The sequence below is a fragment of the Strix uralensis genome, chromosome 1, assembly GCF_047716275.1.
Source record: "Strix uralensis isolate ZFMK-TIS-50842 chromosome 1, bStrUra1, whole genome shotgun sequence".
Taxonomy (NCBI): domain Eukaryota; kingdom Metazoa; phylum Chordata; class Aves; order Strigiformes; family Strigidae; genus Strix; species Strix uralensis.
This window is the reverse complement of record NC_133972.1, coordinates 15,609,158-15,634,436: the sequence shown is the minus strand read 5'-3', so window position 1 is coordinate 15,634,436 and position 25,279 is coordinate 15,609,158. Positions and strand designations below refer to the sequence as shown.

The following is a 25,279-nucleotide window of genomic DNA, read 5'->3' as shown; positions in this document are numbered from 1 at the left end:
TGCCAAATTGTAATTGTTCAAGGGTTGACCAATTTGCCATGAAATCCTTTGTCAGAGTAAGTTGGCACATATCAATAACAATCTTTGGATTTCATATGCCTTTTCAATAGCATTTCATGTTAAAGAGATAATATAAATAAAATGGGAGGAAATAAGAGCAAGCTCTCTGCTTTCCTATGTTTCACTATAATGCACAAACTGAAAGATCTACCAGAAGAACTGAAAAATCAGCAGGTACTGCAGGCTTGGATCCACTATTGATCTGCTGGGTGTACAAGCTGTCACAGATTACATTGGCAGATGCCTCATAGAAGTGTGATTGCTCTCTATGGGTCGATGAATTAACTTGACAGTAATACTATTAACAATATTCTTCTCAGACACTAGACTACACTGAACTGTTCTAGATAAAGAAGGCCAGTGATGCGTACATAAATGTACTATTAAGACATTAATGTAATTTCTTAGTCTTCTGAAAAAAAAATCAAGGGGAAAATTGTAGTTGGATACTGCAGACAATGATAAAAATTCTAAGATAGTATTATAATATTTACCATAATGATAAGTATTAGGAAATACATGAAACATCAAAAAAATATCTATCAATACAGAGAAAAGTGGAGAACCATTCTCTTTATATTCATAGCAGACATTAAGATGCAGAAAGCAAAAACTTTACAGACTTAAAGTGATTACAGAAGGGTTTTTTTCCTTTCCTTTTAAGTTTGAACCAAATAAATGGCCTGGCACACCATGAAATCACGTAGTCTAGTCCACAGGCCAATTTTTGTTGCTTTTAATTTCAGTTATAGACTTCAGTTGAGTCACAAACCTATCCTGCTTGCCAAGCAAGAAACTCTTTGCTCTGCTAGGTCTTATATACTCCCATCATTAGGCGGCAGCATTGCCTCAGTCTTAGACAATTCTAAAATTCATTCAGCTGCTACAGGTGTTAACATTTGCAGGTCATAGGACATTTTAATGTTGTGATACCAATGGGATCATTTGATGTTGTAAGTAGTTGCCTTTCATTGGAATTAAAGTGTAGCAGTACGCCCATGACATCTGAGTTGTTAAAATTTTTAAGATTTACAATAGATGTTTTGTCCCTACACTACAGGTAATATAAACAGGATAGTTTAGGGATAGGGAATAGTTAAATGCTATTTAAAAAAACCCTGAAAACACCCTTATTAAAAGCACTTGCAGAGAAAAGCATTCCCACACATTCCCAAATTCAAACAAGCTCTATTTTTGCAAAGAATGGCAACTGGTCATTTAAAAATAGAATATAGCTTCTTCATGACTAGTATGCAAGGAAATTGGAATAGTTAGCTCTACATACTCGTAACAGCAGAGACGCTGCTTTCTCTCCCTATCCTAACATCCTCATCCAGCTGGCATATCTGAGACTGATGGCACACAAAGAATAAGAAGCTGCCCCTGTACAGAAGCCACCTTTGTGAAAGGACCCTTTGGTGGCTCCAGAAATCGTAATGTTCAAATATGAGCATTCAAAAATTATTACGAAAGACAGAAATGATAAATCCATCAATAAAATGTCCTTCACCAATGCAAATGTTGAAAAAGGATGACATACTATAGCTGTAAGAAGGCTAAAATAGAAGTTTTTTACACTTCTTACTTATGTAGGAGATTTTTGTTATGCAGGGCATCTACATTAAAACAGGTGATTTTGTTACGTACATTTAAAAGACAAGACTTTTAACTATAACACGATGTAATTTTTTCTTTTAGTACATTCATATCACTGAGATGAGACTTTGGCCTTCTTTAGCTGATAAACATAATAAATGTAATTTGCAACTAGATTTCAGAAAGTCTTCACCTACAAATCCATTGAAAAGTTTGGAAAGACTGAGAAGAGGCAGAAAACATTCTTCACATCATGCCTGAAAAAATATGTGACACAATAGTCACACCTAGGCCAGGAGATGGAAATATGAGTATTGCAAGACAGTCAGCCCTATAACCATCTCTAATAAGTGAGAGACAAGACTTTTAGTCAATACTGCAGACAGCAGCAAACAATTTTATCCTATTTGTTTCTTGACCTAATTCTCTATCTCAGTTTCACATTTGCCTTCGGGCTTTTCCAAGCAAGTAAATAAATAAATAGAGAAAAGGGATGAAGGAGAAACACATTGGATTATAGCTAAATGTGCTGCTTAGCAGACCAGCATGGAAAGCAAATGGTGATTAGTCTGTGCGGCAGGGCAGGCATCAGCCATTTACCAGAAGCAGCCTGTGGGGATCAATTAAAAGTTTCCTCTTCTTTGATTCATCAAGCTGTGTAATTTGGGGGAGCTGATTACTTTGTTCATTTTGTTTGTGATATGTGTAACCTCTGTTGATTCAAGGATTAATACAGGTCCTTTTTTTTTTTTTCAGGTGTAGGCTCTAATTAAGTTATGAAAGAGTCAGATTATATAAGAATTTCCCCACTGTGAGGTCCTTACAAAGGCCCTTAATTCATTGGAGGAATTTAAGTACGTTTGTGTCTCCATTCACTCTAAGCAGGTACGAAAATCTCACTTCCTCAGAAATGTGCACATGCTCACAGCTCAGCATATCATTAAATATTTTGCTGAATAAAACCAGCTTCTTCATTGGAATGAAGAAGTTGGTTTGATATTGGACAGGAAACAGAGGAGTTACTGACAAAATATTTAACGTATTTTCCCTTTTTAAAAGGAGTGGCGAGTTTGGAAATCAAACCAAATTTCCAAAATATGGCATTATTTTCAAAATACATTTATTTTTAAGACTAATATATTACAACAGAATAATGAATTATCTTTAAGGAATGAGCAAAATGACAGAATCACAGAATCAGCTAGGTTGGAAAAGACCTTGAAGATCATCCAGTCCAACCATTAACCTCACACTGACAGTTCCCAACTACACCATGTCCCTCAGCGCTAAGTCAACTTTACTCTTAAACGCCTCTAGGGATGGGGACTCCACCACCTCCCTGGGCAGCCCATTCCAACACCTAACTACCCGTTCTGTAAAGAAATGCTTCCTAATATCCAGTCTAAATCTTCTCTGGTGCAGCTTGAGGCCATTCCTTCTTGTCCTACCACTTGTTCCTTGGTTAAAGAGACTCATCCCCCCTCTCTGCACCCTCCTTTCAGTGAATTGTAGAGGGCGATGAGGTCTCCCCTCAGCCTCCTCTTCTCCAGACTAAACCCCCCCAGTTCCCTCAGCCGCTCCCCATCAGACCTGTGCTCCAGACCCTGCACCAGCTTCGTTGCCCTTCTCTGGACACGCTTGAGTCATTCAATGTCCTTTTTGTAGTGAGGGGCCCAAAACTGAACCCAGTCATCGAGGTGTGGCCTCACCAGTGCCGAGTCCAGGGGCAAGATCCCTTCCCTGTCCCTGCTGGCCACACTATTTCTGATGCAAGCCAGGATGCCATTGGCCTTCTTGGCCACCTGGGCACACTGCTGGCTCATGTTCAGCTGGCTGTCAATCAACACCCCCAGGTCCCTCTCTGACTGGCAGCTCTCCAGCCACTCCTCCCCAAGCCTGTAGCGCTGCTGGGGGTTGTTGTGGCCCAAGTGCAGCACCCGGCATTTGGCCTTATTGAAACTCCTCCAGTTGGCCTTAGCCCAGCGATCCAGCCTGTCCAGATCTCTCTGTAGAGCCTCCCTACCCTCAAGCAGATCAACACTCCCACCCAGCTTGGTGTCATCTGCAAACTTACTGAGGGTGCATTCGATCCCCAATGACATCATGTTAGTAGTTTCATTGAGCATTTCTTTGTACTGAAACTGCAATGGTGTATTAAATTTGTTGAATAAATCCTCTTCACAGTATTATTCGTCACATCTTGGTGTAAACTGTTTATTTTTAATGGTTACATGCTATATTCTGAATTTTATTACATTCATTATTTGCACTTTTTATTATGGCAGAAAAAAGGCATTGGATATATGGGTTTTTTATATGATACTCTGTTGTATTTCATGCACTGCTTTTTAATGCCAAATGCCACAATATACCAACGTCAGCTACAAATTGTTAGGAAGATATTAGAACTACAAAGTACTTAAAAGATATTAAACATATACATATAATATAGTTTACTTTCATTAAACAGGTAAGGGGCATATATGGGGTTCTTTGGTAGCAGAGGTCCAATAAATACAACTGCAGACAATATCTGCTTCCTATTTTTATTTTTATGATATTCCAGAATTTGACGTGATTAAACATATTCAGCAGCCAAAATAATTGTCTGAGTGACACTAACCAAGAGATTCAGTGAATACTTTTATTTATGCTGTATAGCACTCTACACCACAAACAGGGCAAGTAATTTCATCTTGAGCAAGAATGACTGTATGTGACCCTTTAATAGTAGATATCAGAGAACTGTAAGTTCAGCAACAGTAAAGTCAACATTGAGCGTGTCACCCACATATCTCGTGCATCCAAGAAACTTTCCTGTACAGAAAAGCCTGAGAGTCTTAATCAGCAGCAAAGCCAGCCAGAGCATTCCTGTGATAAAAGGTGGCTATGAAAGATTTCATAAATCTTTACTTTCAAAACAAGCTACAGGAAGTCATTTGATCTGCTCCTACTTCAGACCAACCAAACAATGTGTAATGAATCTACTACTGAAAAAGACACTCGATGATGCAGAAGACACATAAAGCTATATCCAGAATGTCAAGAACTTGTAAAACTTCAATCTTTTTATGGCTTTTCACCAAATAAAGACAATTGTTAAGAAATGGTATTAACATCATTACAAGAGCTGAAGTTCAAAGATTTAATTTTTTTAATTATTAAAACCCGCAATGGCTTTCATGTTTTTTTGTTTGTTTGTTTGTTTGTTTTAATTTTATTCTACAGGTTCATTCCATGGAATTGAAAACAATATGAAAAACACAGCTTATCTCCAAATGACACATGCAAAAGATAGCACTTAATATAATATATTCCTAGGAGTATAAAGAATTCAAGTCAATGTGGGTTTATTTTTTCAAAATTTTATGTATAATTTTTTTCCTTTTAATTAATCATACATTTCAGCTCCCTACTCAAAGTTGAGTGAGCTAGCTCTCATTTACCACACACTAAGAAAGCGTCCGTGATGAGTTAGCCCTACCTTCTCATCATTCCCTCCTGATAAATTGTCAGTAAGTAGCAGTGCTGGGTTAGGTTTACAGATTTTAGATTTTTGTCTGAACTGTCATATGCTGCTGAGCTTACAGATGTATAAGAAGGGACACTGACGACTTTTGAACATGTCTGTTCCATTTTGGTTAGAAATCTTTTTTCTTTTGAAAATTTGGCACTTTCATCCTATTCATGGTGGAAACTGGAAAGATTAATTTGCACTAGAAGAATCCATTCTTGTTTTAGTCACACTTGTTCATCATTCCCTACTTCAAATCACAAAATGAAAGACAGCAGTACTGCAGTAAGTCTAGTTTTCTACTCTTTTCAAATCAGTAATAAAAGGTTTCAATGACATGAATGAAAGAAGGAGGGGATCCTTAGTCAGAAATTTCATTAGAAAACAAACTATGAAAAGCTATAGATAGAAGATTTAGGATTTGCAGTAGTTATAATTCAAAGGATTACTTTATCTAATCATAGAAAACTTCTATAGCCTTTCATCAAGGAAGCAAAAAATATGTCTTTTTTTAATAATTATGTCATAATAACCTGAAACATTCTTAAGAGTTTGAATCTGCTTATTTGTATGAGAAAAACACAACCCAATCTTTCAATGAGAAATAACATTTTCTAGGTCACTGCAATAGCATGAAATCAATACTGTTTGATACCTTGCTATTTTCTAAGACATTGCTTGTCATTCCTCTACATAAAAAATAAATCAAGACAAAAAGGAAAACTTTGAAATACCGAGATCATTCATTCAACTGCACTTCAGAGAAAATACAGGCAGCCATTTTCTACAGTATCCTAGAAAATAATATAAAACACCCAAACTTCTAAACTGCATAAATCTACCTGCACTGTTAGTCACTGTTATGCTTAAGTAGGACATCAATGGGGGTTTCCATTTTTGGTTTGTCTTACTCTGTCCATTTTATCATTGTAGGTAAAGACTGTAGACACACAGTAAAACATTCAACTTTACACAGAGCAAATAACATCATAGCATTGAGTGGGTCTAGTCACACTGAGAGAAGTTATGCACATACAGAAGCCCTGGATGATTAAACACTTTGCACTTCAAGATGCTTCAAGCAAGGATCGCATTTACCCTGTATTAGGTAGGGTCCTCTAACAAACAGATTCCAATCCTCATATAGGGCTCCACTTCTGATTAAAGCAGTCTTTTCCTGATATTGGCATGGATAAACATTTTTTATTTCCTTATCATAAACAGCATGCATTTCTTGTAGTCATCTGCTCTTCTAGCTAAATTTGGATTTGCAATCCAATCCCTATCTTCAGGGTAGAGAACTGCTTTTGCATGTTTGAAGAGCTCTTCTTTCCAGCATATAACAACAGTGATGGAATTGCAGATGAGGCCATGCATGACGCTGATGGTGGGCATATAATCGAACATTCTGCTTCAGAAGAAGCAAAAGTTGATATTTAGAAAGCAGCAAATACTGAGAAAATAGCAGCATGATTATAGTCACCCTCTATTTAAAATTATCTATATTTATTTTGTAAAAAGTTAAATATCATAGAAGAGGACAGAAATGACAACTACTAGATTTCTTCTTCTCCAGAATTCATTAGTAGAATTTACCTCAAATCAGACCATATTTACAAAAAACTGGCAAACAAGACCCAACCTTTGGCCTAACTCCCCATGAGTTTCAATAGCAGCTTTCCAGAGGTGCAACAAGAACTGGGCTCCAGTAAGCCTTGAAGCTTTAAGTTCCCTATAAAATACATCTGATAAAATTAATTTTGCAGGGGTAGCAGAAGATAGGAAAAATCCAATATTCATTCAGTACATTTGTTTCTTTAAACTATGTAATACTTTTTTTTTTTCTTTTTTTTTTTTTTGGAGGGGGTGGGGAGGGGAATTAGCCCTTATTCACTTTAGTATATATATTTTTGGACGTTGTTAGACTACTTTTAGAAGACTTCCCCTCTACTAAAAAATAGATTGGGGGGTGGTGGTGGGAAACCCCAATTATATTACTTAAAATTATTTCATTTTAATTTAAAAACCTGAAAGTTAAGAGTAGAAATAACCCAAGGGATAACAGTAGTTATCAGGATACAGTCCACACAGATCTTTTTTAAAAGAACATTAAAATCTCTATATTATTTTTTAAATCCCAATAGATCTTTCTTACAGTAAATGCAATTAAAATAAATCCCTTGATGTAGTGTCTGCTTCTTAATACCCACTGCTTCCTAGTATATCTTAACTGAGCACAAACCACATATGAAGGAATGAATGATCAATCTGCCCTAAGGAACAGTGGTGATATCTAACAATAAAAATGATGCAAAAGAGATCTCATCATTGTCATTCACAGTTGTCAAACTCAAAACAGGGGAAAAAAATTATAAGCCTGAGGAGTCTCATATCCTGAATCCGCTGTTGGGGAACAAACACTTTGCAGCTTTGGTTATTTTAATGAACACATCACTTTAAACTATGCCTTTCCCATCTGTTGTGCTTTCTAATTACATATGCAAAAAGAAGCTCATTCACAACTGCATCCTAATGGAATCTTAAACAAAACTTGGATGAGATTTAAATATTCTGTGCGCATCTTCTGTATTCAAGGCATCAAGCAGTTTCTTCTCCATGAGGTGTTTTCTTGTTTTCTAGACAGAAAGTTGAGGCAAGGCAATGGATCACTGCACCCTGGCATACAAACCCCTTGCATACAAAATAACCACAGTGGCATACAAAAGACAAGGAAGAGAGTATAAAGATCTCTCTTTCCTCACACCTCCTTTCAAGTACCAGGACACAAATCTTTCATTGCATGTTTATGCATTGCAGCACTGGGGTTTTCCTAACAACTCAGGTCATGTCCCTGGCAAGAACTAGCAGGTGTATCTAACGGATAGCACACACCGCTTCTACAGTGTCTCTGCTGAGCAACTGAGCCCTGATTAGCAGATTCTTATCCAAGATTTTCATGATGGTCAGATCAGGAATAGTGAAGTTTTACTGACTGTGATTGAATAGCATTTACAGCACTTTGAACTCCAGATACAAGCTCATTATGACCCTTCCTTGTAACTGTTGTGATCCCTCCTTAGTAGAGATGACAGAGAAAAAGGAATTAAGGTATTCCTGCACTTGATCTATATCATTTCGATAGCAATGAGATGCCTAAACACTTTAGTCACCTAAATTGTCCTGTTCCCATTAGGTGCAGTCCACAAAGTGATGGAAGGCAAAGCTGAATTTCTCTAAGTTAAATTGTGATGTTCTAGCCCATCTTGATTAATATTTTTCCCCTCAAATGACTGTACATGAAAGATTATTAAATGCCATAATTCAGTCTTAGATATCTTGTTCTGTGACAAGTCTTCAGTGATAAAAGATAAAACCCGAACCTTCTGTCTTGCAGGGACTTGCTGTGTGAGATCCTTTATTGAATATAGTTTCTGCCACGTATACCAGTGTTCTGCTGATGTGCAAACACTGTTCACTGTAAACAAATAAAAGCTACATGATTGTTTCATTATACTCATTATCTGTTTTCTAGCTATGTTTTTTAACTCCAGATGTCCTGGTCTGTGTCACCTGCAAGAAATGTTTCTCCCTTGACTTCTCCCTTGAAATGCCCTTCTTGTGAGGCACTCCCTCTGGCTGGTACATGCCCTGGAAGACTCTTAGCCCAGCAAGTACAAAAACTGACCTGGCCTAGCTCCTGCTGATAAATACAGCAGTTCTGAAGCCCATCTCCCTTGATGATTGCCAGCAGTCAACCTTTGCCTGCTGCTACTGATGTTTGTAACACCCACTTAGGCTCAGCTCCTGGACTGCTACAGAACCTCAACACGGCTCACTTGTCTTCTCTCTCTGTAGCTTTTTATCCGTTTCTACTAGGGTTTTTTGTCTGTTTGGTATTGTTACAGCTGCTTCTTTTGGGATTGGCAAGAAAAAATACATTCAAGAGTATGCTCAGGTTGAAGATTTCTCCCTAGTGTTTCCTATCCAGGTTAAATCCTCTTTTTTTTCTATACAGATGTCTTTTCCATCTGCTCCAAATTTCAGACCTGAATTCCCATATTACAGGAATTTCTCAGAAGCTGGTTTCAACCCAAATGGTGATGATTTCTCAAAAGTCAGAATCGTTAATAAAGCAGTCTGGAATATTTTTCTGACCACCTTATTCCTTTCTTCTTGAGCACTAGAGTGCTCAAATCACTACAGACTTTGATAATTTCCCCCCAAAATTATAAGTGAAGCCACTGAATTCTCATAAAGAGGTTCTCTTTTCTGAAACAAAATGACTGGGGAGGGGGAATAATCAGTCAGCTCTACTGAAAGTTTCTGAATACTTGAAAATCACTATTTTCTGTATGCAAACGCGCCTAGAAAATTAACAGCTAGAGGGAGCTATACTACTTATAGCTATAGCAAGCTATATATATTCTTTTATTTGTGCCAGCATTGCACTACCACTGACCCAATCCTGAGAACAGGACAGGGCTCTTCCCTACCTGCCTCAGTGATCAGCCACCGCTTCCAAATGCTTCTGTGAGACAGACCTTGCTGGTGATATTACAGGAGCTCTGATATTATCAGTGCCATGCATGAATACAAGTTACTGGTACTGTTTAATCCACCTTAGTAAATGTGCCTCCCTCTCCTGTTTTTCTTTCAACAAGCAGGAGCACAGAGTTGTGAAATATTGTGAGATGACTTCTGAAATCTAGTATAGAGCTGATTTAAGGGTTTTGTGGGTTTAGCTGCTTTTAACAAAGCTAACTGCTTTTAACAAAGCTAAAGGATAATTATTTTTTCCATTAATGCATATACTGCAAGCAGTACTCAGATCCTTATCCTTTCTCTCCATTATGAAAATTTATTCTGCTTTTAAAAATTACTCTGTACTGCATCCATTTTGATGATGAAAGTTTATACTATGCCTTCTATTTTGCTAATAGCAAAATATTTATTGATATCATATTCAGAGTAGCAACAACATGGGAGGAACAATTTTATTCTTTATTTTTATTTGCAAAATAATATGCTAATTTCAAGATAGGACTATACCACAGCAGAATTCGACTTTTTTAGGGCAATTATTTGCCTGAAGTCTGTGGTAAACTACTAATAAATATTGACTAGTCCCTAACGAGTTTATACTCCTTGGAGCCAAAACATAGCACTGTATACAAAATAGTTATAATCATCTGAGGCTGTACTGGGGAAAAAAGGCAGCAGAAAAAGTTAAAAGTTACAACACTAATAAAAGTAACAGTGCTCTTATCAGGGATGTCAAATGTTAATTTACACACATGGGATTAACTAATCTGATACATTTTAGACACTAACCAGGGAATGAAATTCTGCTAGGATTTTTATTCAATATAAATTAATGAGAACTCAAAGTTCATGCAGCAGAGCATTTCAAAAATTAAACTATAATAAATTAAAAGCCCCAAATGAACATTCCAACCCTTGTTCTTTAAATTTTAACCTACAGAAGGGAGGAGAATATGGAAATGCTAGCTTTAGAGTAGGAAGGTTCAAGCTTCCAGGGTCTGGAAGAGGATTCAAAGCAGGATTTAACTTCAGGTGCCCTGAATCATCCCCACTTCTCCCCCATGCCTCCATTAGCCCTTTAAAACTCTTAGGATGGCATGGCTCCCTAGGCTGAAATTAATCTCTCTGCAGTTTCCACACTTTCCATTTAAACCGTTCAGGCTACAGATTGAAATACTTGTTCTGAATGCATTTTTTCTACACTGTCAGTCAAGACTGCTGAGTATAACACTGCGGAGAAGAAAAATAACTTTTGCATGTCCAGACCAACTCAATATACCCACTCCCCTTCCAAAATGAATAAACCCCACCACCTCAAACAGCTAGACTGCAGATCATACCTAAATAATTTCTGTCTGTACACAGCAGTAGTTGGCAGATGAAGAAACCAGCCACAGCTACAAAGGAGTGTTCATCACAGAAATCATCTAACTTGGCAGAAGCATTGCCCAGGCAAGCAAAGACCTAAGTGAAGTGTATTGGGTTTGTGTGGCAAGGTTTTGGTAGCGGAGGTCTACAGGGGTGGCTTCTGTGAGAAGCTGCCAGACCACGTCCAACAGAGCCAACGCCAGCCGGCTCCAAGACGGACCCACTGCTGGCCAAGGCCGAGCCCATCAGCAACAGTGGGAGCGCCTCTGGGATAACGTATTTAAGAAAAGGAAGCAAACTGTGGGAGATCAATTGCAGCCAGAGAGAGGCTTGAGAGCATGTGAGAGAAATAACTCTGCAGACCCCAAGGTCAGTGCAGAAGGAGGGGCAGGAGGTGCTCCAGGCACCAGAGCAGAGGTTCTCCTGCAGCCCGTGGGGCAGCCCATGGTGAGGCAGCTGTGCCCTGCACCCAGGGAGGTCCACGGGGGAGCAGAGACCCACCTGCAGCCTGGGGAGGACACCATGCTGGAGCAGTCTGTTACTGAAGAGCTGCACCCCATGGCAGGGACCCATGCTGGGGCAGCTCGTGAAGAGCTGCAGCCCATTGGGAAGGACTCATGTTGGAGAAGATCATGGAGAACTGTCTCCTGTGGGAGGGACCCCACGCTGGGGCAGGGGAAGAGTGTGAGGAGTCCTCCCCCTGAGGAGGAGGGAGCGGCAGAGACAATGGGTGATGAACTGACCACAACCCCCATCCCCTGCCCCCCTGCTGCTGGTGGGGAGGAGGTAGAGAAATCAAGAGTGATCCCAGTGCCTGGGAACAAGGCAGGGGTGGGGGCAAGGTGTTTTAAGATTTGGTCTTATTTTTCATTACTCTACCCTGATTTGATTGCCAATAAATTAAGTTACTTTTCCCAAGTCAAGTCTGTTTTGCCTGTGACAGAAATGGGTGAATGATCTCTCCCTGTCCTCCTCTCAACCCCTGAGCCTTTCGCTACATTCTCTCCCGCCCTGTCCAGCTGAGGAGGGGAGTGATGGAGCGGCTTTGGTGGGCACATGGCATCTAGCCAAGGTCAACCCACCACATGAGGATAAAAATAGCTTTGTATGCTTTAGTTTGCCTGTCTGTAAGCTGCTGTAACACATTATTCACCTCACACCAACAACTGTGAAAATAAACAGTATTTTGAAACTCTATGATTAACGCTGTTATGCTAAGGCTAATAATTTATCCTACTTCACCATACATGCACAACCCCATAGAGCTGGCTGCTCTACCCTTATAAAGATTACATCCTTCTCTTCTGGAATAAAGCTCATGATATTTCCTGCATGCTGGAATAAGCAAATCTTTGTAACAGTCTTCAAGGAAATTTCCATTTGCTGAGCCTAGATGAGGAAGCATTACTGCAGCTCGAAAGCAATTGTCCAGGGACATCTGTGCAACTCTATGACAGCGTTTCCATAACTTCTATGCTCTCCTGATTCACTTTTATATTGAAGAAAACCAGTTATCACAGACAGCTAGTCCTTCTCTGCTTCCAGCTACGTGAATACCATTCCTACTGAAGGCAGAGGGATTTTCCTTATTGGCATAAACCCAGGAAATAAGTATGCAGCAAGGGCTTCTAAAGCACAAACCACTACTAGATAAATCAGTACTTCTGTAAAAATTGAATCCTATGATTATTATGCTATAAAAAGGTCTTAAACAGGCAAAACCACATGGCCTAAGAATGGGAAGTGCGATATGATAATTATATGTATTATGGTTAGAGTATAGGTTTAAATACAGGGTTTTTTTAAGAATGAAAGAGGAAAAAATATCTGGTGTTCATTCTGGGTTTAAAGGAACCTTACATCACAGTTTTAGCTTCTGATTTGGCAATGTTAATTAAGCATTGTAAAATCAGTCACTTAAAAGAGCTAGGTAATGCTTATCAAGCCACTGCATTTTTTTTGACTTTTATTTATTATTACTATTATATAACCTCTTTTTCCTTATTAGTAGCTTTCTTTTTGGAGAAACAGAAAGTGTTATTGGCCATAGATTTTATAAAGCAAATTTATCACACAGATAACTCCAGTAAAAAAGGTAAAGTACATAATGTATATTAACTTCATCTATCAAAACATATACCAGCTGTTAGAAAGATACGACACTTGATGACTGAGAGAGTATTTGTAACAAGAGAATAAAAATGTTAGCAATATTCTGTTTAATATTTTTTTAAGTAAAGGGAGTAAAGTTTACAACAAGTTTTATCCTGGATTTCAGTTAAATATCAAAGTTCTGTAAGGACATTTAAGCACATTTGCATAACAATAGTACCTGTTATGAGATGTTTCATTACAATACATTTTGAACAACAGCTTTTTTATTCTTGTAAAGTTTGCCTACAGGATTTACAGAAGGCAGAGGGCTGAAATCTGGAACAGTGAGATTCCCTGACACTGTTTCTGGTTTATGTCTCCCTATACCCCACTGCAGGCACCACATCTAGTGCCTGTATCATGAAGTTACCCCTGACACCCTCCAGAAGCCCGGATTGATGGCATCCCACTGTACTGCCCTTCCAGCAGATGTCAGAGAGATTAAAGTCTCGCATAAGAATGAAGGTATCCAGTCTGGAGGTGTTCTGAATTTGTTCAAAGAAAATGGTGGACACTTTGTCATCCTGATGTTCTGGTTTGTAACACATTCCTACCACGATGTCACCCCTCACTGGCTTCTCCTGGATCCTGACACACAGGTCTCAATCACAGGGAGCGCTTTAGTTTCCCAGGCTGTGTGCATTTGCATGCATGCACTTGAGAGAGGCATCCCTTTGCCCTCTTTCTCTCTTCCTGAGGTCTCTCTTGTTCTTGCAGCTTTTGCTTTCCAACCGTATACACCACTTTCTTGTTCAACTGTGCGTTGTAATTTTCCTCTGCTATATTAAATTCAGTGGAAAACCAAAAACATAGTCAGGGGGCTGTATCACTCATCCTGTGAAGAGAGGCTGAGGGAGCAGGGCTTGTTCAGCCTGGAAAAGAGTTGGCTTTAGGGGAACCTTACAGCAGTCCCCAGTACCTACAGGGTGGTCATCAGAGAGATGGGGCCAGGCTCTTTACTGAAGTGCATGGCAGGAGGATGAGAGACAATGGATACAAACTGAAATGAGAGAGGTTCCAACTGAAAATAATTATTTTTCCCCACAAGGACAGTTGGGCAGTGGAACAGGTTGCTCAGAGAGGCTGCAGTCTCTGTCCTTGGAAGTTTTCCAGATCCAATTGGTTAAAGCCCTGAGCAACCTAGTCTGATATCAGAGCTGAACCCTGCTTTGGGGAGGTAGTTGGACTGGAGACCTCCTAAATTCCTTCCAGTCAGAATTATTCTATTATTGCAAGAGTATCTTATTATAAGAACAGCAGCTTGGCAAATATGTACAACTACACCAGGTCAGCCTAACTTTAATTAACTAAGCAGAGAGCAAAGTATGAGTGACACAGCACAACATGGAGGAACACCTTGACTGCAAAGCAGACATTAAATAGAATATTTTGCTTATGTTGAGGTAAGGTTGTATGATCCTGACTGTCTTATACAGGTTCAAGTATTCCACATTATTAAGATAATAAAAGAGCCTTACTCTCTAAATGCCTTCCTCCTCTCCTTGAATTGCTGTTCACTCAAACCTCCCATCTGCAGGTGCTCAAACCTTTCCTGAGATTCTGTTGCTAAACTTGGTAAGATAGGTGACATTTCTGCTCTAACAGACCATTCATTATTAAATTTATTTGAAATAATCTTTCATCCTGATTTTACACATTTACCTTTCTTGTTTTACATTTTTTTTTATTTCTGTACTGCAGAATCACCACTAGCAACTATATTCTACATATCAGTGTAACACATTAACTTGCTGTGTGATACTGATCTTTACTTACTCATTGTATCACTTAATTGTATATTTAAATAAAATTCTTGGTACTGGGAAAGCTTACTCTCCTGGAAGTGGGTTTCTTTAATTCTTATGATTTCCTACCTTATATCTGAAGGTCAACAACTTCCACCTTTTTTTCTTTATACATATTTTTAAGAAGATATGGAGTTGCCCAAATAAAGCCAAAAGACAAAGAAAACAGAGACTGAGAAACATACAGTGTATTTCTTTAATGCATTCTGGAAGAAAAAGGAGGAAAGGGCACAAGAAGAGCAGAAAGTTAGATATTAACTTTCAAACTCTTGTTTTGCAAAGGAAGTTATGCATTAATGTCATGGATATGAAAAAGAATGAGATTCTAATATACTAAAAGCAAAGTATAAATCCATCACAAAAGACTGACCAATAGTTTCACAATGGAGCCAGTGAATTGGGAGTAGAAAATATTTCACTTTCCTCCAACAGTCATTTGCTAACGTCGTTGGACAAATACTATAGTCACATAAGTAAGAGCAGATTATGCTTGCCCTATAACAGACACAATACCATTCTTCTACCTTTTCCAATGTTTTGCTACAAGGTCAAAAATTCTGAATATTGTGCTTACATCTCATTATATTGAGTAGTGTCAGCATCTGCACAATGACCTTAGAACAGACACCAGTGCATCTTGTGGAACCAGACAATGAGCTCAGCAATGTGCAAGATCAAGTGCTGGATTTACAAATCTGAAAGGCAACATACCTGTAATTTAATATTCTCCATCAAAGATCAGGTTAAAAAAAGTTTCCTACTTGATTCTTAATGGGTAAAAGAACATGGGGAAAGTATTTGGGGCACAAGATTCCTCAGGGGATAGGGTTTCTACCCATATTTATTTACAGAGTTGAAATTCTCTGTTAACATCTCTCCTGGCACAATGCATGTTTGGAACATAGTCAACATCTTAGCAAGAGCATTACATTCCTAGCTCTTATCATAAAATTCCTTAAATGAACAGTAACTAAAATAGTTTTACTTGCCACTGATTTTCTCAACCTTTGTACAATGTTGCCTGACAAATTCATGTTCTAAGGCACTGCACTGCTAAGCACCGTGGAAAGTGATCTAAACCAGTATCTTGTGCCATGTTAACATCCCTGGAGCTACAGTCATCAGCTGAAGGATTACATGCTAGTCAGAACATATTGTGTTACACTCTATAATGCCAGATCTGCAGTGACAAGTTTATTCAACACTACAGCTGAGTTTCTGAAGCCTCAGGAATCAAGCAACTACAAAATATCCATGCACATTCCAGTGTTCCAAAACTACAGCAACACTTATTACACATTTTTCAGTCAGGCTGATGACTTGCAGCATATGCTTGCTTAACACCTGCCTAAGATAAAAAGATGACGATAACAGTGCCAATAAAATGCCTGATCCAAAAGCTACCAAAGTCAAAGGACATCTTTCCATCAGCAGGTTTCGGATCAAGCCGTGAAATATGCCAATGCACTCTGTTCCTCACTACCACCTAAACCACTGTATGCTGCCACAAACTTTACAATGTCTCTGCCACAGCCACCAGCTTTTCAATGGCATACAACCTTTTAAAACTTTCTTGGTGATCTCTCTCTTTATGATGTGATGCCTCTTCCCATTAGATATGAATATTTGATCCTGGAATCTGAGGTCATGGAAATAGCTGTGACACAGAGGATACCAGTACCGCGATAGATTTAACATCTTTTTTAACAGAGTTCAAGTACCACATGGCATCAAATGCAAACAGCCCCTAAAGATCAGTCTTCTCCCATATGAAAGGATCCTTTCCACAGGAACAAGCTTTGTGAGAAAGCTGAAGTTCTTGAGCTCCTCCTCCAGAGAACGGAGTTGTACCTACAACCTGCAAGTACCTTTATACATTTTTTTGGGTTTCCCAATATCCAGACATTATTGTCCTATTAAACTGAGTTTCTGGATGCTTCCAGGGATTTTAATTGACCTTGGTAAGCCACCAATAAAGAGGCTGAAAAGTTACATGACAAAATCCTTCTTTTTATAAGATGTTAATTGTTACAAAAGTCTAGCTTTATCATTTAGAGTTTTCCTCTTGTATTTGACATGAGCTCTTCTTTCAAAGAAATTCTTAGATAAATTGGTGAACCTCATTTTATACGTTCATCTATCTATCTGGCAAAGGAAAGTCCGATGCTCAATTCTATATTCTAGAAGCGTATTCTACACTTTCAAAGACACACAGTTAAAAAGAACAATATAATCCCTCTGGGAATAAAAAAGAAATCAAATGTGGACATGGTACATTAGCTTAATAAAACCCAGAAAAGACATTTACAAACTCTCTGGCCTGAGGGTCCCTTTAGGAACAAACACAAATGGTTCTGTTTTTTACACAACCTTCCTTCACTAGCACTAGACACAGGAGAAAGTGCATCATATTCCTTCAGTTTGAACCAGCCAGTGGTATTCAGATGACGACCACTTTTTAAAGCGTGTCCTAATTTGTTGAAAGCATTTACTGAATTAGCTCTATAGCCACTGCATGTCAATGTAGTTTTGTTTCGACAGATCTGAATTCATGTTATTCCTACCTTATGTTTTCCATGTAGATTATAATGAAAAAAGACTGAGACTTCCTCTGTTAAATACTAAAACCAGAAAGGGCTAAACTTACCTGGAAAATTAATGGAATTTAGGGGTCCAATTTTCTCACATACATTTGCAAATCTCTTTATCTCTTTTCTCCTCTTTCTACTTTCATGTAACCTCTTACAGCTCTTACTCTTACAGCTCATTCCTATTAAATTTGCCAAAATAACTACAAGTTTCTACACCTTTAAAGTCCTTAGTTTTTCTTAGTTTTCTTAGTAGGAAGTGGGAGCATGTTTTAAATACAGCTTGTCAGAAAGTTGCATATACTCATTATTTAAAACTGTCAACACTGAGTAACCAATACTGTTGGTATTGATCAACATCAAAACCAACTCTAGGCATAATTTTTTTAATGAAGTTTTTATAGACCCCACATTCAATGCATTCAAAAATTTTCCCTTTGGCTGGTACTGTTGATAGCTCAAAATCATCCATAATAGCAGCCCATATTAGATTTCCACTATTAACATTGTGTTTTAAATAAGGCTATCAGAGTCTTTTGGGACACTATTATGACATTCATGTGGTTTTGCAGTGTTCTGCATCACAAGATAACATCAGTAGCATTTGCCTAATACACAAGGAGAAAGCAGGAGAACAGTTCATAGTACCACCTCTGCTGGGCAAAGGACTTACTTCTGCACAATGCTAACAATGAGCTTCCGGTATTATGGAAAAATAATACCTATATTTAATTGGTAATTTTGGAAGTAAACCAGTCAATTTATATTTATTACAGATAATAAAGTGCATAATTAAATTACTTTCTGTAATAGATTCTAGCACCTTGACAGAAAGCTGGCATCTCACAGTACTGCTCATTACTCTGAGGAGCAGCATCCTGTACTTTAGCTGTAATCTTCAGACCTTTTTGAAGTTCTTGGGATAAATTTGCAAGATAAAAGCCATGATTACAACCTTTAGTTTCCTTGCTTGCAAAGTAATGAATGGTAAGTTTCTGAAATCATTATAAGCATTTCTATAGCTGAGCTTTTAGCTGTGTTTCATGAGTCACATTAGACTATGCAGACAATGTATTTTTGCAGTTATGTGGCCAGCTGAAAAATGTGTGCAACATTCTAAACATGAAACAGAAAACCTGGTAGTGACTAAAGCCCTAAAATGAGAACACTTCTGTTTTCAGGGAATAGAAGACAGAGAGAAAGGGGAGAAGCTCTTTTCAGGTGACTGAAAATTATATGGCTTAATGATTCTGGCAACTCCAATGCTCTTGTCAAACCAAAGGCTTTATTTACGTTCTTTCCTTATCTCTGTTAACCTAGGAGCCTGTTTGTAGTTTTTACTTCACAGTCCCAACTCTATTTTTCAATAAGTCTGGATCTATGCCAGTATGGTAAATCAATGTATTTTGTGGTCTCTCCTGTCTTCTTTCTTGCAGTTAACGTCTCCTGTTCCTTTAAACTTCCTTGCCTTTGCAGGCGAGTCTGAGAGGCTGGAAGTGTTGCAATCATCCATAAAATTGGATAAGCCTGTAGATTTCCCCAGCAAACTCTGTCATTATGACCCCAGCCTCATGGAGGGACCAGCTGTAAGAGAACAAGATAAGAGCATAGGAATTGCCATATCACACCTAGTGAACTAGTAGCTTTTCTCAAAGGGTGGCCAATACGACGTATTTATAAGCAAGGTGCTCCAGCCTCGGAGTAGACAGCTGTGGGAAAAACATTCCCTGTGAAGGGCTGAATGTAATTCCTTTAATTAAAGACTAGTGGAAACCTGAGAACTCAAATGTTTAAAATAAGTTATTGCCAATTCCTACTTAGTTTCTGGTATCACTGCTTTGATCCCCAGCTATAGTCCTCCTTTCCAGATGACTTTGGATGTGGCTTATCAAACAACCATTGCTGGTCAACACGTCAGTTGCCACCTTAGCTGCATTTCACATCACTTTACTTTCAAGAGAAGAGCTACAGCGTCATCACCAGTGTGTTTAAGATAATATATTCTGCATAGAACATGTAGATTTGGTTTTGCCTTTAAACTAGAAGTTCATTAAAGTAACTTTTAGAGATTGCTCACAATAACTGGGCTCATAATTAACAGCTTCTCCGATCTCTCAAGAACTATTTTTAAAATGTGGTATGCAACTTTTTCTTTCTGATAATTGAGCACCATTTTGACCTAATGTAGAAACTAATTAATCACAATTAGAACAAACAAAAAACCAAAAAAAACACCACCTGGAAAACAACATGTACAAGCAACAATCATCTCTATGTATTCAAAATGTGTTATGGGGGATGCTGCTGACCAGCTGCTAAAGTCAACAAATTAAATAATTCTGGCATTGGCTTTTGTTAGAGATTCTTCCCCCAACATAGAAAACAGACAACTTCTTGGTACTGAAGAAAGCAAAGTAGTTAAAGTACCATCTCTCTCAGTACATTTAAAAAATAACTTGGCTTGTGTATTAAATGAAACATCTCATTTCTATGCATTCTACATTTGGCAGAATGTCAGCTAAAGCCCTCTTAGTGCAGCACTATGCTATACCCAACAATATTTCCTTCCAGAAAAAGCATAATACCCTGTTTCGCTCAGCAACAATCTTGTTTACTCTTCTTTTACAAAATTGCCCAATGTCACCTGATTCTTCCCTCAAAACAAAGTCATCTTCATATCACCCAGTCTGTACTAGGAAAAGCTAAGAAGCCAGTGATGGCTGTAAGAAAATTTAGAGCTACTCATTCCTGATCTATAAATATTATGTAGTTAATACACATGGTCAAGTGACTATTCTTACATACCACAGGACCCTTTGATCCTTACAAACATCAGATCATTTCTGACAAATTTCTTAATCAAAGCAGAATTAGCTCATTGAGAGTAAAGTGCCTAAAAGCCCAGAAGGAATGCTAAATCTGACGGTAGTCAATATTGAAAAGCAAAGACACCTAAAATACAACTTTTCAAAAAGCAGCTTTTCAAGCTTTCTTATTTTTTACCACTGCTTATCAAACATACACACCCATGAATCTCAGTAGAAACAGCTTTTTTTAAAAAAAAAAAAATTCTGGGTCAGCATAACTAAATTGTTGCTTCTTAATTACACCAACAGTTTCTCCCCCTGCAGTGTTATAGTCATCTGCCATCCTGCACAAAGCTGACTCAAATCTCAGCTACAGTGATAACCTAATAAAGGAAAATTATTCTCTCACTGAAGGGAAGGATTTTCTCTTGTTCAGAGCACTCTGACAACACTTATTCATGTCTTTCACCTATAACAGGCTATGCAAGGCTTCAGTAAAGTTGGTTTCTAAAGTAAGTGATCTTGCTCAGAATGAGTTGATGTACCTTTTTTCCTTCAAATGTACATATGCCTGTATAAATTTTATCAATGTTAAAGTGAGTCTTACACACAAACAGGTTAAAAAATAGTTTCATCTAAGAAAGTGAGACAAAACAAAGTGAAACCAACAGCAAATCTGTGATGTGGGACTGCACGCCAAGTCAGACTCTTCCAGATCAGAGATATTTTTTGTGACATACGTAATATAGAAAAATGAGTATTAATCTTCTGTCTCTTACTGTGTAGCTCAGATTTCCTTCTGAATAAGTCTAATTGTGAAGGCTGAAACATGAATAATAGCTGCACTCTCTCATCCTGCGGCGAATAGCCTCATTTCATCACATTATTTCTTTTCTCTCTTTCAGCATATTACTGTACTAGGAGGCTATAACGGTAGCCAAATAGCTCCCATTTCTACCAGCATTTACACTTGTTTATGACTTATTTGGGAAAGGCAGTACTTTGTGCTCGAAGAAGCTATCTACCAGTTGCACTACACTCATCTGTGTAAGGAAAACCTGTGTTTTGTGCGCAGGAGAGGGTGAAACACTCATACTGTCTAACAAGAGGCACCTACCTTGGAAACAGCTGACAGTGCATTTTCTGTACACTCACTGCATCTTTCCCACAATTCCAGATGAGTCTCACACATCTCTATATCTTGGTCTGAAGTATTTGTAGATATAAACTAGCCAGGGGTATCTAACCTGTCAGCCTCTGCTACTCCTAAATGTACTGGACATGTCAAAAGAGGTTGGCCAGTTTTCCTGTGTTGAGGTTTTTTTAAATCCCACATGTTCCCATTGATCTGTGCAAACACAGTAGCTCCGTTATCTGCAGAAGTATGAAATTTTCTAATTTATTAAATGTGCCAACTCTGGTGTAGGCAAGTTTCTTGTGAGGCATCAGGTTAAGAAGGCATCTAGCAGAACTCCAGTGTCATTATCATTCATTTTGCAGCCAAAATCTCACCCTTTATATTAACTCTAAAATTTAATTATAAAGTGTGCCAGCTTTTTAAATAGGATAAAACTTCACTCCCTGTTTTAGGAATTGAAATTAGACACCAGAGGTAATGTCTGCAATGTTTAAATGGATTGATTATGTAATTTAGTGCCCAATTTACACGGACTGATGTCCTTTTGTAAAAAATTGTCTTTATGCAGGCAAGAACCTGCCATTGGCAATACTCTTTGTGCACTAACACCTCTACATCCCCGACTAATACTAACACCTCCATGTACAAGTGATGCTTTTATGAATGTAAACTTGATGAATGCTTACGAAGCACATACCAAATAAATGCAATGCAAGTTTGATGACTTTTAGGAAGTGTCTGAGAACTTTTAATGTATCTTATGTGTATGAGTCATCCATGTGAAATTTGAAGCACCTGATTGCATACAGTAAGAAAGAGAAAGACCAGGTATACTGTTCCAATCTATAAATCTCAAGTATAAACTTGTCAGGCACCTCATAGTTGAGACCATTAGCTTGTGCTCAAATGAAAAGAAGAATGTAAGTATTCTGAAGTGGAGTTAGAGAGCTAATCAGGTCTGCCTTTTCAAGATAGCATAGAGATGAAGCCAGTAGGAACACCTGAATAAATTTCTTAACTATTTACAGGTTAATGTCCCAGTGCTGCTTGAGAAACCTTCAAATTAATCTCTGGGCTTTTAGGATAGTCGAGAGCACTGAATTTGGCTCCTCTGGGGATAAATGGCCAGAGCTGTGCCGATCCCTAAGGGTATATCCCTAAGTATATCTGTGATACATGGATCCAGCCCGGCTGGCTGCGGGGCTGCCTACTCCCTGCTACCAGCACAGCCCCTTTCCTTACAGAGTTAGCTGTTCATTAGCTTCAGAAAGAATTAATGGACTAAGTTGAGTTTTGTCTGAAAAAATCTAGCTGCTCAGCATAGTCAGGGTGGATCTGCTGCACCCGTCTACCCATGGCCCTAGAGAGCTGCCCATCTTCCTTATGTCTCCAGCTGAACTTGGAACTGCTACCTCTGCAAATGACTGCTGTAGAAAAAGTTTCACACGCAAAGTTTAAGAGAGAACTCAGTAATACTTTTTCCCTCCTCCCCATCTTGACATGTATTAAATAAGCCAATTAGGTATTCTGAACACTTTAATTAACAAATTAGTTATGAACTGGAAAAAACGGTCATGCTTTCTGTATTCGTTGGGCTATGGTAAATTAACATAAGCTAATGATGCTTTATTTTTATCCAATTATTTGAGCTTCACTTTCCACAGACTTTGTTTCTTAGATTGTGTTTTGAATGGAAAGGGTGATTGATGTTTTTCCTTTTTAAAGTTACTTTTTCAACACATCAGTCTGACCTGGATGTACACTGGTAACTTTTTTCCCCTTTTTGATGTTTCTTTTTCCTGCCCCTTCATAAAATCTGCTATCTTCTTGCAATGCATGTTTTTTCCTACTGCCCCTTATATTGCTCCAGAGACTGAAAGAGCCTGTGGTTTCAGAGGAATGAGCTAGTGCAAACTTTTTTATTTGTATTTTTAAGAATTCCTTCTCCAAAATGTAGATATTTATGAAAAATATTTCATTAGGGCCAGATCATTGAAGCACAGAAAACAAGTGCTACGGTCAACTGAGTGGCAATCACAACTGTCTTCAGAACAGAGATACAAGTATTCATGGAGCTGAAGTGAGTTGCATTACAAATCAAAGCAGGGTGCCCAGCTATTTATTTTGAAGGTGAGGAATAAGCAAAATTGATATGTGGTAGGATATGAGGCAGATAAAGACATACAGAAAATTATATGAATTCAGCAATAATATTTGACCAAGAAATAATAGCCGTGAGGGGACAAACACCTTTTCTACATGACTTTTCTTTCTAGTTCCAAAAGAACTCTCAAATGATGAGCTGAGCCTGAATTATTTATGGATGTTAAAAGAAGAAAATACCCAGAGGTTGAAGTTAGTGTTACACAAAAATTTTATTAGGAATAATACCAAAAGGCCATGTTACTAATAAAATATAAGAGTTTTCATTTACCCTCACAGGTAAAGATGCTCCTACAGGAGCTGCATCTTGAAGTGAATAAAAAAACCCCAAGAGCACCTAAAAACCCCCAAACAACCAAAGCAAAACATCAATTAATTATAGTCTTTCTAAAACATTGCAGAAATACTGTTGTTTATATGTGTGCAACACAAAGAATGCTACGTCCAGTGCAAACATGTTTTTAAGGTTGCATTAATAAATGAAGCACTAGAGGATTACTTTTTCATTCATGAATAACTTGTTTCCCACATATTTAAAATTGCATTAATAAATGAAGCACTAGAGATTATTTTTTCATTCATGAATAACTTGTTTCCCACATTTTTAGAATTAAGTAATTATTTAATAGGTTAACAACATTTAATTTTCCCTGACTTCTGATCACCTAAATTTGATCTACTATGTATTACATGGCATAGTTTCAGCAAATAAACTGTCCTGGATTGTACAATGTGTATTTATCTAAAGCATGTATTTACAGAAAGGGAACTGTTGTTTATTTAGTTATTTAAAGGCAACCATGTTTTAATTATTTATAAAGTCTTACTCAGCAAGAGCTCTCTTGTAGACAGACAAAAGCTAAGTGGATGATACTATTTTTCTCATGGTTGTTACTGTTCTTTTATGCTACTCTATCCATTATTCTTAAGTGCTTATCTACTTATAAAAGGCAGCATTCAGTAACCTGAGCAGTGAATTTACAAACCACTGGCAACACTTCCTGGGGATGAGTCTCTTTAACGAAGTAACAAGCGATAGGACAAGAGGGAATGGCCTCAAGCTGCGCCAGGGCAGGGTTAGACTGGCTATTAGGAAGCATTTCTTTCCAGAAGGGGTTGTGAGGCGTTGGAATGGGCTGCCCAGGGCAGGGGTGGAGTCCCCATCCCTGGAGGGGTTGAAGAGTCGGGTTGACCCAGCGCTGAGGGATCTGGTGGAGTTGAGAACAGTCAGTGTGAGGTTAATGGTTGGACTGGATGATCTTCAAGGTCTTTTCCAACCGAGATCATTCTGTGATTCTGTGAACTTTCCTCTAAGAGGGTTTTAATCAAAACATAATGAGTTATTATTTGTACAGGCATTCTCAGTGTGCCCAAAGGTCTTGCTGACATAAAGAGATTGCAGAATTTAAGGTGACAATCTACGGTGCGCTAATTACTTCACGCTAGCTCCCCACTGTCCCTATCTGGACAATGTTAATGCAGTCTGAGCACCGCCTAACTTTGAGATTCACACTCAAAGTAAATTCCTGGGAAGTCCCATGAAT

At 38.2% G+C, this 25,279-nt stretch overlaps 1 protein-coding gene across 1 annotated transcript in view; it reads right to left on the bottom strand.

Annotated features, from left to right (window-relative positions):
- CNTNAP2 (contactin associated protein 2) overlaps positions 1-25,279 on the bottom strand; it is a 1,208,535-nt gene that overhangs the window by 797,330 nt on the left and 385,926 nt on the right. The gene's annotated exons all lie outside the window — the stretch shown is intronic.